This window comes from Diorhabda sublineata, chromosome 4 (assembly GCF_026230105.1).
Source record: "Diorhabda sublineata isolate icDioSubl1.1 chromosome 4, icDioSubl1.1, whole genome shotgun sequence".
Classification (NCBI taxonomy): domain Eukaryota; kingdom Metazoa; phylum Arthropoda; class Insecta; order Coleoptera; family Chrysomelidae; genus Diorhabda; species Diorhabda sublineata.
Window position 1 is genome coordinate 8,301,117 of NC_079477.1, and position 14,417 is coordinate 8,315,533.

The window sequence follows — 14,417 nt, forward strand, 5'->3', positions numbered from 1 at the left end:
TTGGATAAGAGTAGAACAATAACTGGAGATTACTATTCGAAATTACTGACCACTCTACGGGAAAAAAATAAAGAGAAAATACGCGGAAAGCTATCCAAAGGTGTTTTGTTTTTGCAGGACAACGCCCCTACACACAAATCTCATGTTGCTATGCAAAAAATTCGTGATATAGGGTTTGAATTACTAGAACACGCCCTTATTCACCAGATTTGGCTCCGTCCGACTATCATCTCTTTCCTCAACTGAAAAACAAAAGTTTAAAAGGTCGTAAATTTTGTTCCAACGAGGAGGTAATAAAAGCTGTGGAGGTCTGGTTTGCAGAGCAGGAAGAAACATTTTTTTTAAAGGTCTAAAGACGTTGCAAGTTCGCTGTAATGTATCCAATTAAGAGGAGAATATGTTGAGTAATAAAATATTTTGGCTTTGAAATTTTGTTCTTTTGGTTCTATAGTAGACTAAGAATTTTTCAATATATCCTCGTACCTACGTAATAATAATTATTATAAAATGATATTATATTATATACGTTATCATAAGTTTTCGTGATTTCTAATAATTTTATTGATTATTAATTCAGTGTGTAAAGAAACAAAAATTGAAAATAACTTATTGTAAATGAAATTGGGGTATCTTTGACTGATTTATGAGTACGTACATATTTTATTTTTAAATTCAATTAACATGGCAATTTCCTTTTGTGACGCTCATGCTCTATAAATAAATGCATAAATAATTTTTCAAGCATCACCTGTCACGCTTTAATTTTGATCTGATTCTTGAAAGTAACTAGCTTATCTCAATAAGTGTCTTCAACAGAGAGAATAGCAGCAACGATATACTGAAATTTCGTCTCGACTTTCGCCGAGCAGTTGAATCGTATTCAGTACCCTCTTGATTCCTGCTTCGTCAATCAACAATTTCACCTGCAACCGATAGCATAGGTTGCTTTCACTCTCTATTTATTTGGAGAAGTGTCAAACATATCGAGCTACTATGTTACCCAAACATTTCTAAATGAGAGTCGTTTACTGGTTTTTTATGAGTACTACTTATCATCGTCGCAAAATCTATACGCGACACAGTAGTAGCTAGCGGTACCTATAAGTGTCTTGCACGGATTATTACGTTTTGTTTTTGGAATTGCCGGATAGTCTACGTGCGGGTTAATAATACCTACGGGTAGTACTTGATGTGTCTTACAAGGTCCGGTAAGTGAGTGATCGATATCGTGATGGTGGGCACGTCCGGCAATTAGTATTCCATTCTATTCTCGGAAAAGTGATCTTGAACTACAAGGTCAAATCGTTATTATCATTTTTTTAAAATTTCTTTTTCCACGTTTTAAGTTCCTTGTTTATACCAGGTTCATCGTAAATATTTTAATCGATATTAGTGAAGTACTTTTGCTTTCGATAAAATAAACTTTATATATAAGTGTATGGATTTTGTTTCGGCAATATTAAGTGGGCCATTGTTGGTTGAAGAAAGCGAATATGTAAATAATGTCGTTTAAAGAAAGTTGGTGTACTAAGGATATTTCTTCAATGGATTAAAAGTAAACAAAGTAAGTGTGCTTTAAAACAATTAGCAATTTTTACCACACTTTATTCAACTCCTTTTGTTTGTATGCTACAAATTTTGTAATCATTATTACACTAACTTCAAGTTGATATTTCGCCTTGAAATTTTATATGTTCATTCACTCTTGATGACAATACGTGGAGGAATTAAAAAATTTGCTAATTAATTTGTCAATAAGAAGTAAATAATTCATTTAACTTAGCATATTTCTAATCGTTCGTTTAATCTTCTGTCTGACTCATTTAAATAACCTTTCCCAATTACTTCATGTCAAGGCTGTTCATCTGGGCATTAAACATCCTTAAGAGGAAAATTTTATCTATATCAGGGCTGTTTCAAAAATATACCATATCCCACATGCAAATTCCCCTATACCACCTAATAAACAAGCCAACTAGTGTCTCTCTTTCTCTCTCGGCTGTGTATATATGCATTTTGAAGAGAAAGATATCTAATACTTTGGTCCTTTGGTCTAAAAGATATGTAAAGATTTAGAGTTCTTATATGATAACTGGCTCGAATTTTAATTTAAATGTCGCCATCAACAACATTCATTAGATAAGTAGAATTTAAATTATTCGCATTAACATTTCAATTGACGCATTATATCTAATAAATAGAGAAATTATAAATTATCACTCCATTGCTTCAAATCTAGCTCGGAGGCTTTTATTAAACATCATATTGCGCATCAGTTTCGTTTGTATAATTCATTTTCTACAATTATATGAATCTCTATAAAATTATGAAAAGAAAAACTCACCAATGCCAATTGTTATTGACGTTTTAATAAACGAAAAGCTAATAGATAAAAGATAATATGATATTCATTTTTAAACAAAATTTTTTCTCAAATTATTGTCAAACTCCCATAGAACTTGATGTATGTTTTCAATCAATACCCCACTTGAAGTAGGTAAACATTTGCGTAGTTTTGTTTTTATTGTACTCCAAACCGCCTGTATAATATTGAGAAAACAATAGTTATAACATCAAAAGAGCCCCCCATTAGATGTAAATTGGAACTAGAAAGTTGAGGACGAGGTGAGTATAAGTAGAGTATAAGGTCGCGGATGTCTTCAGAACGTAGTATGGCGAAATAAACATCTAAATCAAGACACCAAGGCATGAATTTCCACAGTGACCTATAATGATGTATATATTAGAAACAAGGCAAGAAACATCTAAAACGAAACAACTCTTGGACAACAAAGGAATGAAATGTCTCATGCAGACCTCTGGAAAAACAATAACAAGACCGAGAAAAGAAACAATGGAAACAACACATAAGTCGAATGACAAATGATAGACTGTTTAAAAATAGCAAGTGATGAATCTCCAATTAGAATACAGAGTAGAGGTCTTCCACGAAAGAGGAGGAGTGTCAAACTATAGCCAGGATGAGGAAAGATATAGAAGAAGGAACAGGCGTTAGAACTATTATGGAGGGAAAAAGAAGAAAAAAGAAAAAACTAATAAGTGCTGTTCATGATGCTGACAATAATACACTCGTTTTTGAAAATACAACTTTCAGTAATTTGATGAAATCTTTTCACGAAAATGTATGTTCTGAATTTTGATAAATATTAATATCTCATCTTGTTTTAAAACGGCCATTAGGATGTTTTTAATATTCAAGAATGATAAGATGCGTTATTTATAATAATGATTGAATTTGGCGGAATGTTTGGTAGAAGCTGATGCTTTCCCTTGAGCAAGCAGTAGGTATTTAAGATACAATTTTTAGAATCATCAAAGGAGCCATATTTAATTATGCCATATTTATCAAAAGAAGTTTCTTCCAGATACACTATATTTGTTTAGCTAGTTTCATTAGAAAAAACGATAATGATTAATTATTTGTTTCTTTACATATACCATCGAACTTTCATGTACCTTTCGGGTAATACTATACCACAATTATTTTCACCTTTAGTGAATAAAATCATCAATTTGCACATCTGACCACTCAAATTCTATCATATTATAGTTTTTTCCCACAAATAAAGGTGCTTTCCACATATTTAATCCATGTCAAGATTAATGCAATTTTCAGAAACAAATATTTTAATTGAATTTTATTTCATGTTCCAAATTGAAATATTTCGAAAACAGTACACAGTATCGAGTTTTACCAGGAGTATCTTTTTTGTGTAAAATTGAATGATGTTTAGGTTCACTTGAAATTTTGATTGGAAAATTAAACCATAAAAAAGTTACGTTCTATACGGTTTGGTTCAAACATACCCAATAAGTTCAACTTGTATGTAAATTTTGGGAACACAAATTTAGTTCTGCTACTTACCAATCGTGCCGCTGGTGTAATAAAAATGTGTTATTACTGTCAATTGTCAAGATACATAAATATATTTTTTTAATTTTTCCAAACGCTACTGTGTTTTCTAAAGGAAAGAATTTTGTAACATTCAAGGCTCAACATCAAATTATCGCTTGTGACAAAATCATTTTCTATGATTTTACAAATTTTAATAGAAAACATTTGAAGTATAAAGCTATCCCATCTATTCCTACCTTCATTGTTTACTTCCATTTATGAAGATCACAGTTATACCAAAGTTCATGACTGTATAATAAACCAAGAACATTCTTATGCTGTAAATACAGCTATACTAGCATTGATATGTTCGTAGAAGAGCATGATGTTAATAGTTCGGGTATTCATGCCTTAACATCTGGCAATTCTAGAAGAACCACTGGAGTTATCAAGTGAATTTTCAGATTTCATGGTAACAGAGGGAATTAGTAGTTTTGACAAACAAAAATCAGGTTATATATATATATATATATATATATATATATATATATATATGTATATATATATATATATATATATATATATATATATATATATAAGCGGTTTCTTATTGGGAACGAGGCTATGAAACACCAAATTGGACTAACTACTAACTTTAATATATTTTCCGAGCTTTCGAATACTTCAATTCAATATTCGAATTGACGTTAATAGGAATATTGACAATTGAAATATTGATTCTGGTTACTAGTAATTAATATTTAATTAAGATATCTATCAACGTCAAGTTGAATATTGAATTTAAAAATTTTTACGAGAATTAATACAATTCAAAACCACCGAAAATCTTTATTTATTATTTCTCAGACGATGAATACAGAAGTATTCGAAAGCTCGGAAAATATATTAAAGTTAGTAGTTAGTCCAATTTGGTGTTTCATTGCCACGTTAACAATAAGAAACCGCTCATAATATAGCTGGCAAAGACTTTGTTACAATTTGTAAATAAACTTGTCGCAGTTCTAAGATGTTTTTTATCGTGAATTCAAGATATTGCGAAATAAGAGCCGGTTGGAAATGAATAACATAGAATACAGTAGATATTCTGTTTTGTGAACCAACCTCGAAAATAGATTAGTTCTGCCACGTACCATCTAGGGCACTTTCCATTGAATAATACCTAAGTAGGCATTTAGTAGGGAATGTTCTGTTATTCGAACCATGTAACTTCTACGAGTATGAGAGTCAAATATAAAAATAAATTGTATAACTTGTATGCATTTTTTCACCTTTCAATCTATTTTAGAAAGGGGTTATCTCTTTTTTGAAACGCCATTCATTTGTAGCAAAAATTCGATTGTATTCCTTCCCTAGAAAAGATATTTACCTACAGTATGTTCAAATGTTTGATACAATATGTGTTATAGTGGACTAAGTTGTCCAGTGTTCGCTATAAAATAAATTTTTTCTACAAGCAAAAAATCAAAATTATACTTGGAAACTTATTTTTGACACCCTTCTGGATGTATGTAAAGTAATTTACACCTTGTATCTGATCATTCTATTGACATTTAGGATCAATTAGTTTGAAATGAAATGGAGCTGAACCCAAATGTTTAATGTTAAATATAAGTTTATCAACGATGTCCTTGAACAGTGATTTCTAATCGTTTCATACAAACTCTGATGGTTTTTTATAGAGTCTTCTTGTTCAGTGTTTAATTGTAATTGTGAAATCGATCTTTTTCGCCTTGAGCAAATATTTTTACTCAACGGCAATTACCTGCACTCCCAAGATTCTATATAAATTGTTAATAATCACTATCCTTTTTTTGAATTCTCGTAGTAAAGTGAAAATCTGTGTTAATTATACTGTTTTTAAAAATTCTTTTTGTATAGATTGACGTCCAATACAAATTTTGTAAAAATAGGATTTGTCTTGGCTTTTGGTTACAATTTACATTTATGAAACGATTCATAAACTTGATGTTGTCGATGCTGCATGTACTACGCTCATCAGGGCTTTTGAGAAACTTTCATCCTGGGTCAGACAGATTACCCATCAGCTGACTACGCATCCAAATCCATAACGATATTTTTTGTGTTTATAGACATTTTCTCAATTATTCGGGGTAAAAGAGATTTTTATCCGCAATTAAACAAAATGCTATTATAGTGATAATATTCTAGAGGTGAACGCACGTAATTTTCAAGCTAATAAACATTTATTTACAGAGAAAAATAAATTTAAATTCGTATTTAAACGTTTGGAAATTATTCTATGTACTTTTTGCTATTTCATGAACAGTATTACAAATGTTCGAATTCGAATTAAAAACTGTGTAAAGGAGAGAGCAAGCACAATTTAGATACTTCCATATTTAGTTTTTTGAGGGCTAATAAATAAATCCGAACAAGAAAATTACCTGATTAAACAACGCCAGGTATATGGCTATTTTGTTAGGGTGTATATTTCACTACAAATAAATCAATTTTGTAAACGTCGTATCTTAATAAATGGACAAATAAAATTTCTTTGAGGTTTAAAAATATCGATCAATAGCAAAGACAATTTAAAAAAAGTCGTACAAATTTGCAACGAGGGCTGCTTGAAAACTTTCCGCCCTCAATCTGAAGATGTCGGAACTTATCTCTATAAGTTGGGAAATGTATTTGCGCCTGCGTTGAGAGATGTTCTTTTAAAATTCCAGTAATTTTGGATGCTTCATTTTTGTTCAACAATAGTATAGAAGTTAGTTAATATTTGTTTTTGGAAGACTATACGTCTACGCAAATGAAAGTGGAATTAATCAATGTGTACGGGGACTGCCTCATCATTTACGACCGAAAACTGGGTAGCTAAATTCAAACTTGACTGTATCAGTTTGACTAAATGGTAGTAGACATTCATCGGATTAGGGTCAGTAAGACAGAAGAAGCATTCTAATGTACATTTCTCAGCAGGTCTTCTTGATGAAGTAGATTGAGTCGGATTTTTTGGATTCACAACTCTAGATGAAACCTGGATCTATGAGTATACTTCTGAAACGAAAAAAATAATCAAAACAGTGAAGTGCAAAGTGGAAATCTTCGTCAAAAAAGCAAGTAAGGCAGAAAAGGTGATTGCGGCCATTTAGGATAGCTATGAGATTGATTATCTTTTAAAACGTAAAAAAGCAACAGGAAATTATTTTGCATCATTGCTGGACGACGCAAAGAACTTGCAAAAAGCGAATGCATTCGAAGAGAAAGGGAGTGCTTCTCCCTGAGGACAACGCACGCTCACAAACTTCGGTGATTCCTTGGCTTAAAGTCACGAATCGCCCTTCTAATTAGTTGACCACCCACCGTATTTAATAGATCTGTTCTTTAGTGACATTTTCCTGTCTCTTAGTTTAGAAGATGCGCGAGAGATTTTCCTCATGCAATGACGCTATTTCATAAGTAAATGTCTATTTTAAGGAGAAACAATGCAACTTTTATTTGAAAGGAGACTATGTTGAAAAATAAAAATGATTGTGGAAAAAATATCTTGAGTCGGAAACTTTTCAGACAACCCTCGTAGAAGATAGAAATTTCACAATTTAATGTATATGGAATGAATATTTAGAGAAAATATCAAAACCTGCTAGCCTTATCGTAAAGTGAAAAAACAGTGACCGAATGTGTATTCAATCATCATCAAATAATTTTGTTACATTTGTTATATAATTATTATCTACTGCTACTTTGTTAGTTGAAGCCTCGTATTTCTTTATTGTTTCCATAATTTCATTTGAATTTAAAGAAACCTTCAGTTCTTCGTACTGCTACAATACGGTTGCATATATGAAATTTAATATGAAGCAACTATATATTTTGAAATACAAGTCTTTTTAAGAATGTGCTTGTATTTATGTTCACTTACATCAATGCACTTTTGTAACCAAAGCTTTGTAATCTCTAAAAATTGAAGCCAGTCATATTTTAGAATGTTCTAAAAAAGTTGATCTCTTCTTACGCTATATCTTGAAACATTGACCAGGTAATTGTTTCTTCAGGTTAAAGAATAACAAGAATTAACAAAGGGTTAAATAGGTAAATAGAGTAGATATTCGATGACTATTGTATTATTTTCACGTAAAAATTTATAACATGTCTGAGTTACATCTAGATGATACCACATACTCATCTTCTTCTTTGATTACATGTTCAACACAGTTTTTTCAAAGGTCTGCTGCTCGAACTTTCTTTACCACTTCTTCAACCTCTTGACTCGGTTCTGGAGACTGATAATCAGCTGCACAGTTTTTAATTTTTTGAGCAAATATTAATAAAATATTAGTCACGGAACCGTCTTTGCTTCCAGAGTGTACTATTATAATGCGTTTCCCTGCCCATTCAAATAGCAATTTTCACTATTGTAAACCCAATCGTGACTGTCAAACCATGTTTCATCTAGATAAATTGTGTCTATTAGAACTTCGGTAGTTATTTATCTGATGCAAATAATCTTGTTGCCATCGAACGATCCCTGACGATTCGGTTATTGCCATCCGTTTATTTAGTTGTTGTGTTTAAAACCACATACTGAAAAAACTTGTTACAATGTTTGTAAACTCGTATAATTGTATTCTGGATAATCTAGTACCTTTTGCATGCCCATGGTGTAAAGAACGCCATATTTCTATTTATTTAAAGAAATATATTAATTAAATTTCGCCAAGCGACGCCATTGTCTGCCAGGAATATTTCGAAGAAATTGTGTACATACAGCTTCGGCCAATAGAACTGCATTTATGTTTACGATTCGATGTTTTCATTGGTAAACAGTGGAGACGAGAGTCCACGTGGACTGACGGTTTTTTAGATATTTACTGAATTTTGTACTGGGAGTAAACATTATTTTCCAGTTCTTAATTTTTTATAAGTGCCGTGCTTAATTATAAAATATTAATTGTTCCCTCGCATAACTGTCTTCTGCAGTTCATATTGGAAGAACTATCCTCAACATTCATTTCAAGATAAATAGAAGTTGTTGTAAATTTTATTTTGATGAGTTTTTGTTAATTGATTCATTAAATGAGTTTTATTAATTCAATCAATGAAATTAATGTAATTCATTCAATATTTGTGAATAAAGTTTTTAAATATACAATTTCAGGGGTGAAATCTAAAATTATTGTCACGTTTTTTTTTAATATTACCTATAATCCGGTGTTTAATTATTGTAATAGTTACTTCTGTTCTATTAACACGTCCAAGTTTTTAAACTAATTTATTGCATGTGACAATACTATATCATAGAAGATAGAATAAACAATAAAAACATCCTTTTCGTTCTTTAAATTTTGTAAGCAAAGCTAAAAAGATATTATAAAAACTTACCTGTGAATATAAAGAATAGTGTCACCAAAAATTAACTGAAATTTACTTTATGTCTTATCTTTGGTAGGCGTAGTAGATAGAGAACGTTTCAGAATCAAAATTGGAATTTTTTTGAACAAAGAATTTCTTTCAAAATTTGAAGTTGGTCATAAAACAGGAATGATTGCTGAGCCACAATAATTAAACAACGGATAGTATGTTACACACCGAGGTGGGAAAAATTTCATTACTGTCGAGAGATTAGATACAGCTAAGATCTCAAGACATGAATAAAACTTCTTACCAAGGTTTGTATACTATTTTATCTAGAACCATCATATTTCGATCAAATTTAATAAATCTTTGTTTCCTTCTGAACATACCTAAAATATTATATTAACAAAAAACTATCAGGAATTTTTCGCTGAATAATCAAGAAGGTACCTATATTGTTACTGTTGCTATGTGGTGAACAACTGTCACCAATATAAATAAATGTTAGAAAAAGTAGGATGAATATTAAGCTATATAATAAATTGAGAAAAATGTTCTCCGATGAAGAATTGAGGAATTCTACCCCTACAGAAACATGACAGGCTGATAACGCAGCACCACCACAGGTTGGTGCCAGAAAGAAGTAAGCATCGCAATTATATAGGAAGTGGGGTGAATAAAACAAGGTGAAAAATACCAGTTCCGAAAGTGTACTCTTAGCATATTTTGGAGAACAAACCCGACAAAAGAAGCCGACCACTTTGTGGGTAATGTAGAGAATAATTCGAACGGTGCTTCAAATTGAAGAAAAAAATGATATTTCGAAACATGGGCCTTCCTAAAACGACAAAATGTGGGCTTCATTCAATAAGTAGTTGGTTGTATTTTAGTTCACTAGTGGTTTTTATTGTTGCCATTAAAATTGGGATTATAATATTTGTTAATGTGTCATATTTTTAAATATAAAAAATATTTATCTAGATAATAGATAAAAAAAATTTTAACGATCATAATATTACATGGCAGGAAGTGTAGGCGGGAAATGAGGGCGGTAAGTAAGATGTGTGTAATATTACACTCTTTAACCTTCAATGACTTTAGTAATGATAGCATTGCATATGTGGTGGTAAATAAATTGCTTTTGCTAATTCGGTACTATGAAAGACAACTGTCATAACACACAGATCACCTCGCACGAATGAATATAATAAAATAGTAAGTTTTGTCACCTGTTATTATTATTATTATTATTATTATTATTATTATTATTATTATTATTATGTTAAAAAGAATAGATTAACATTAACATCTAGCGTTGCCCGCGCGTTTATTATTCGCTCTGCCGTGGCACACACAATTGACAATGTTTTTCATATGAAGATGATTATGTGAAATTGAATGTACTGTTGCGATCCAACATAAAAGTAGCTTCAATCGCTTGGTAGATGTATGTAAGATCTTATTCGATCGTACGTTTCACTCTAATTGTAGAACAGGCCCTACCAGCACGTGCTTAATCTCCAAGTGATATCCGTTCTCTTTCAAATTCGCTATACTAACAAAACGCGATACAACTATTCAAGAATTCAAACATGATAAAAATAAGTTTGTAAGCGAATGCTTCAAATTATAATGTCAAATTTTGACTCGAACAAACAAACACTATTCGAAATTAAGCCTATAAAAATATAGTAAAAACCAGCTGTCATAGTTAATCAAACTAAAAAGTAAAGGTAAATATTCTGTTACGTGCTATCTGTTGCACCTGGGGAGGATAATGTTACAAATTTATGAAATATATCATAATAAAAATGCCAAATTTTAAATTCATCTTGTATAGTAGGGGAACATTGAACTCGAAGATTTCGTGACACAGATAGATATTAAAATACATAAGGCAAAACGTGTTAAAGAGTAAATTCAATTGACTTCATTGTGTAACACTCTGTTGTAGAGCATGAAAAATGAATTTTTCTATGCGACAATAAGAAAAAAAATATTAAATTCAACATTAAAAAGTCACGAAAACATTTAATCAGATATCAAATTGCACAAGAATTTACTAAAATGACGAAATTTGGAAACAAAAAGAACATTTCATTTTATACTTGCACGAATTGGTTAACGTTTGAATTGTTATCTCAAGGATTCAGGATTTGAAAAGATAATGACCACTTAGTGATTTTTAAAGAATATATTAATTCAAATAGTTGGTGCATGAACTTCAGTTTCTATTATTAATCAACGTTATATTAAATCAGATAAAGTTGATTAGAATTGTTTTCAATTATGTGCATTTGGCCAGACATTTTTATCCTGCTTTCTAAATTGATGTGGGTGGGTTATAAATGAGAAACATATCTTAAATCATTTTGTAATTTTCAACTTTTGATTACCCAAATAGGTACATAACTTAAAAGATTATCAGAGAGAAATAATGGGGTAAACATCAATAATCTATTTTCAATTTCAAACAAAAAGCAGTTGAATAAGTACTGGCATATGTACAATGCGACTCAATAACCGAAATAGCATTACAACTTTGTTCCTGTTTTTGTTTATGATGCTAACCTGTAGCTTGTAAATTTTGTTTCTTATGTGGAAAAAATAGAAAAGTCTTAATGTTGAAAACAACTTACAAAGCTGATGCTATGGAAAAACTCAAGTGTACGAATGATTTGCAAATTTTGATATGTGTATTGATGACAAATCTCGACGCCTATCAAACTGGCTAAATTTAGAAAAATGTTAAAAAAATTCGAGATTTTGTGCTCACAGGCTGACAACTGTCACAGAGTAGTCGTTTGAGCTGGTTATTTGGAGTAAAAAAGGTAGCTGCAGACTATCACTGACAATTATAAAAAAGATCGAGATGCCACATATCGTGCTTTGAAAGGACACTTTGAAATTGATCCAGATTTTCTACCAAAAGTCATTACTGGTTATTGAGTCATGGTGCTATCACCCCGTCAAAAGAAATGTTGTCAAACCAAAAAATGCATCAAAACAATGTTGTTTTGTTTTTTTTTATACGTAGTTTTTGTTTCCCCTAGGACAGAGCGTTAATAATTCTTTAATTTGGAAGTGATAAGAATGTTGCGCAACAGTAAAAAGCTGATTTGTGGTAAACTGGAGACTACGTAAAATTATATAATCATGCTGCACCACGTCCTTTACGCACCTAACCTCACCCAGTGTGACTTTTATTTGCACGCATTAAAAGAAGCTTAAAAGGACAATTCCATAGCATCGGATAGGTCAAAAAAAAAAGAGAAAGCTCTTAGTCATTTCTATAGATGAGTACAAACATGTTTCGAACAGTGGAAGCACTTGTGGGTGGAAAGTACTAGTTGCAATGGAGAATATTTTGAAGGGAATCACGATATTTAGTGAAAAATTTGAGATAAAAATTTATATACTTTTATGTTTCTCACTCGTTACGGAACAAAGCCAAAAATATTGGTCATAGAAATAATGAAGGTAAGTTAATCAAGGAAAAAGCAAAGGAGAAGACCAAGAAGATAGTATGTTGACCTGATAGAGGAAATATGATGAAGTACAAGGAAATAAAAGCACCTACCAGAGACAGAATTTCATGGGAGAGCAAATGAAAGGGGACACTAAGTCTCAACTCAATCCGACACCTATATAGACAAAGATCACCAAAATACATGATATAACGATAAATAGACATCGAAAATGGCTATTATTTTCTTACTATTACACACGTCAATGTCGTTTTTCCTTTTAGGTAAGCATTTTTAATTATTTTTAAAGGTACGCTAGGAAGTTGTGAGCGTTTTCCATTAAGTGACATTGTTTTTTTTTAAATTGCGATTTTCCTTCTCCAGGCTTGTTTACTTTTGTGCAGTCAATCCTACTACATATACAACTAACAACTAAAAAGTGGCTTTGTGAAGCAAATTCAACAACTTAGAAGTACCTACTTGCGATACTCAGATTCTGGATTTGTCATATACCCATTTCCAATAAAAATGTTAAGTACATGATAACATAATACTTTTATATCCAGGTTGAGCCCATGGAATCTCTGTTTTTAATTCCATCTTTTCATATTTTGCAACCTGATTCAAATAGTTGCGATATTTACTGGTAATACTTTCTGTTTGTGAATCCTCTACTTGCAAACACAATACGTAATTCGTAATAAGGCTTCACCAATTTCAAAAACACCCCCTCTATTCAAAACCCAAGACAAAACTTTAATCCTCCACTTTCGTCTTCTAGTAACGGCCTACCAGAAGTTCACTAACGATTCTCCATCGCCATAAGATGAAACCCATATCCCCAAGCTTCATCTCACCGATCGTCTCTGTTAAAGATTTTCTGTGGGTTTTCTGTAACCTGGTGCAATGATACATCAGCTAAATTACCGACAAAAGGGAATAATACATCTGCCTCTTTGTCTATTCTCTAAACATAATTTGAACCAGCATGATCTTTTATGCAGAAAGCAGACGTTTCCTAACTTCACAGAGGCAGTTATAATAATAATAATGATAATAAATATGCTCGAAATGGTACAATTTGAAGGTAATATTAACAATAAATATTTAAAAATTGAAGTTATAGAAGACTGCCTACCAATGCTGTATATCAATAAGTGCTAACATAGCAATAGGCATCAGAATTGTAAAATTCTATTTTTTGCCGACAAAAACTGTGAAAGTTTAACTTCTATATCCCCTTTATTAGAAAAAGAGGAATATAGAATTCAGCGGTAAGAAATGAAACTATGGATTAGACATTATACTGATTTGTGCTATTAGTAGCACGGAAACAGAATAAATAGTGTTACTTCGAAGTAACGTATTTAAACCATAATTTTCGAATTAATTCAAACCTGCTCCTTACATATATTATCTGATAAATATCGCTGCTTCTGCAAATTTATGTTTATCAGATTTTAATTTAATCGTTTTCTCGCAGCGTTAAATAAATTATGTGTCACAAATTAGCTTTCAGTTTTTGTGTAAGATTGAAGTATCTGTAATAATTTTAACTATAAAATTTGAAATATTTCTTTAGAAAATATGTTACTTGTTCTATTCGACAAAATGTGACTTTAACTACAAAACGAATATACGGAAGTTTTGACACATCTAGAAATAATCGAGGAAAAAACCAAAAGAATTATTTTTTAATTAACGTATTATCGAAAAAATTTCGCACCTACATTCAGCAACTATTTACCTATTTG

General features: G+C 31.2%; 1 protein-coding gene across 3 annotated transcripts in view; it reads left to right on the forward strand.

The window, feature by feature from the left end:
• Positions 1-893: 893 nt before the first annotated feature.
• LOC130442890 (dual oxidase maturation factor 1-like) overlaps positions 894-14,417 on the forward strand; it is a 91,530-nt gene continuing 78,006 nt past the window's right edge. Inside the window, exons 1-2 of one of the 3 annotated variants that reach the window (XM_056777284.1) lie at positions 1,194-1,208; positions 1,364-1,564. The gene's annotated coding sequence lies outside the window, so the exon portion shown is untranslated. Of the gene's footprint in view, positions 1,565-9,488; positions 9,511-14,417 lie in introns of those variants that run through there. The other 2 variants (XM_056777281.1, XM_056777285.1) reach the window with 2 other exon arrangements.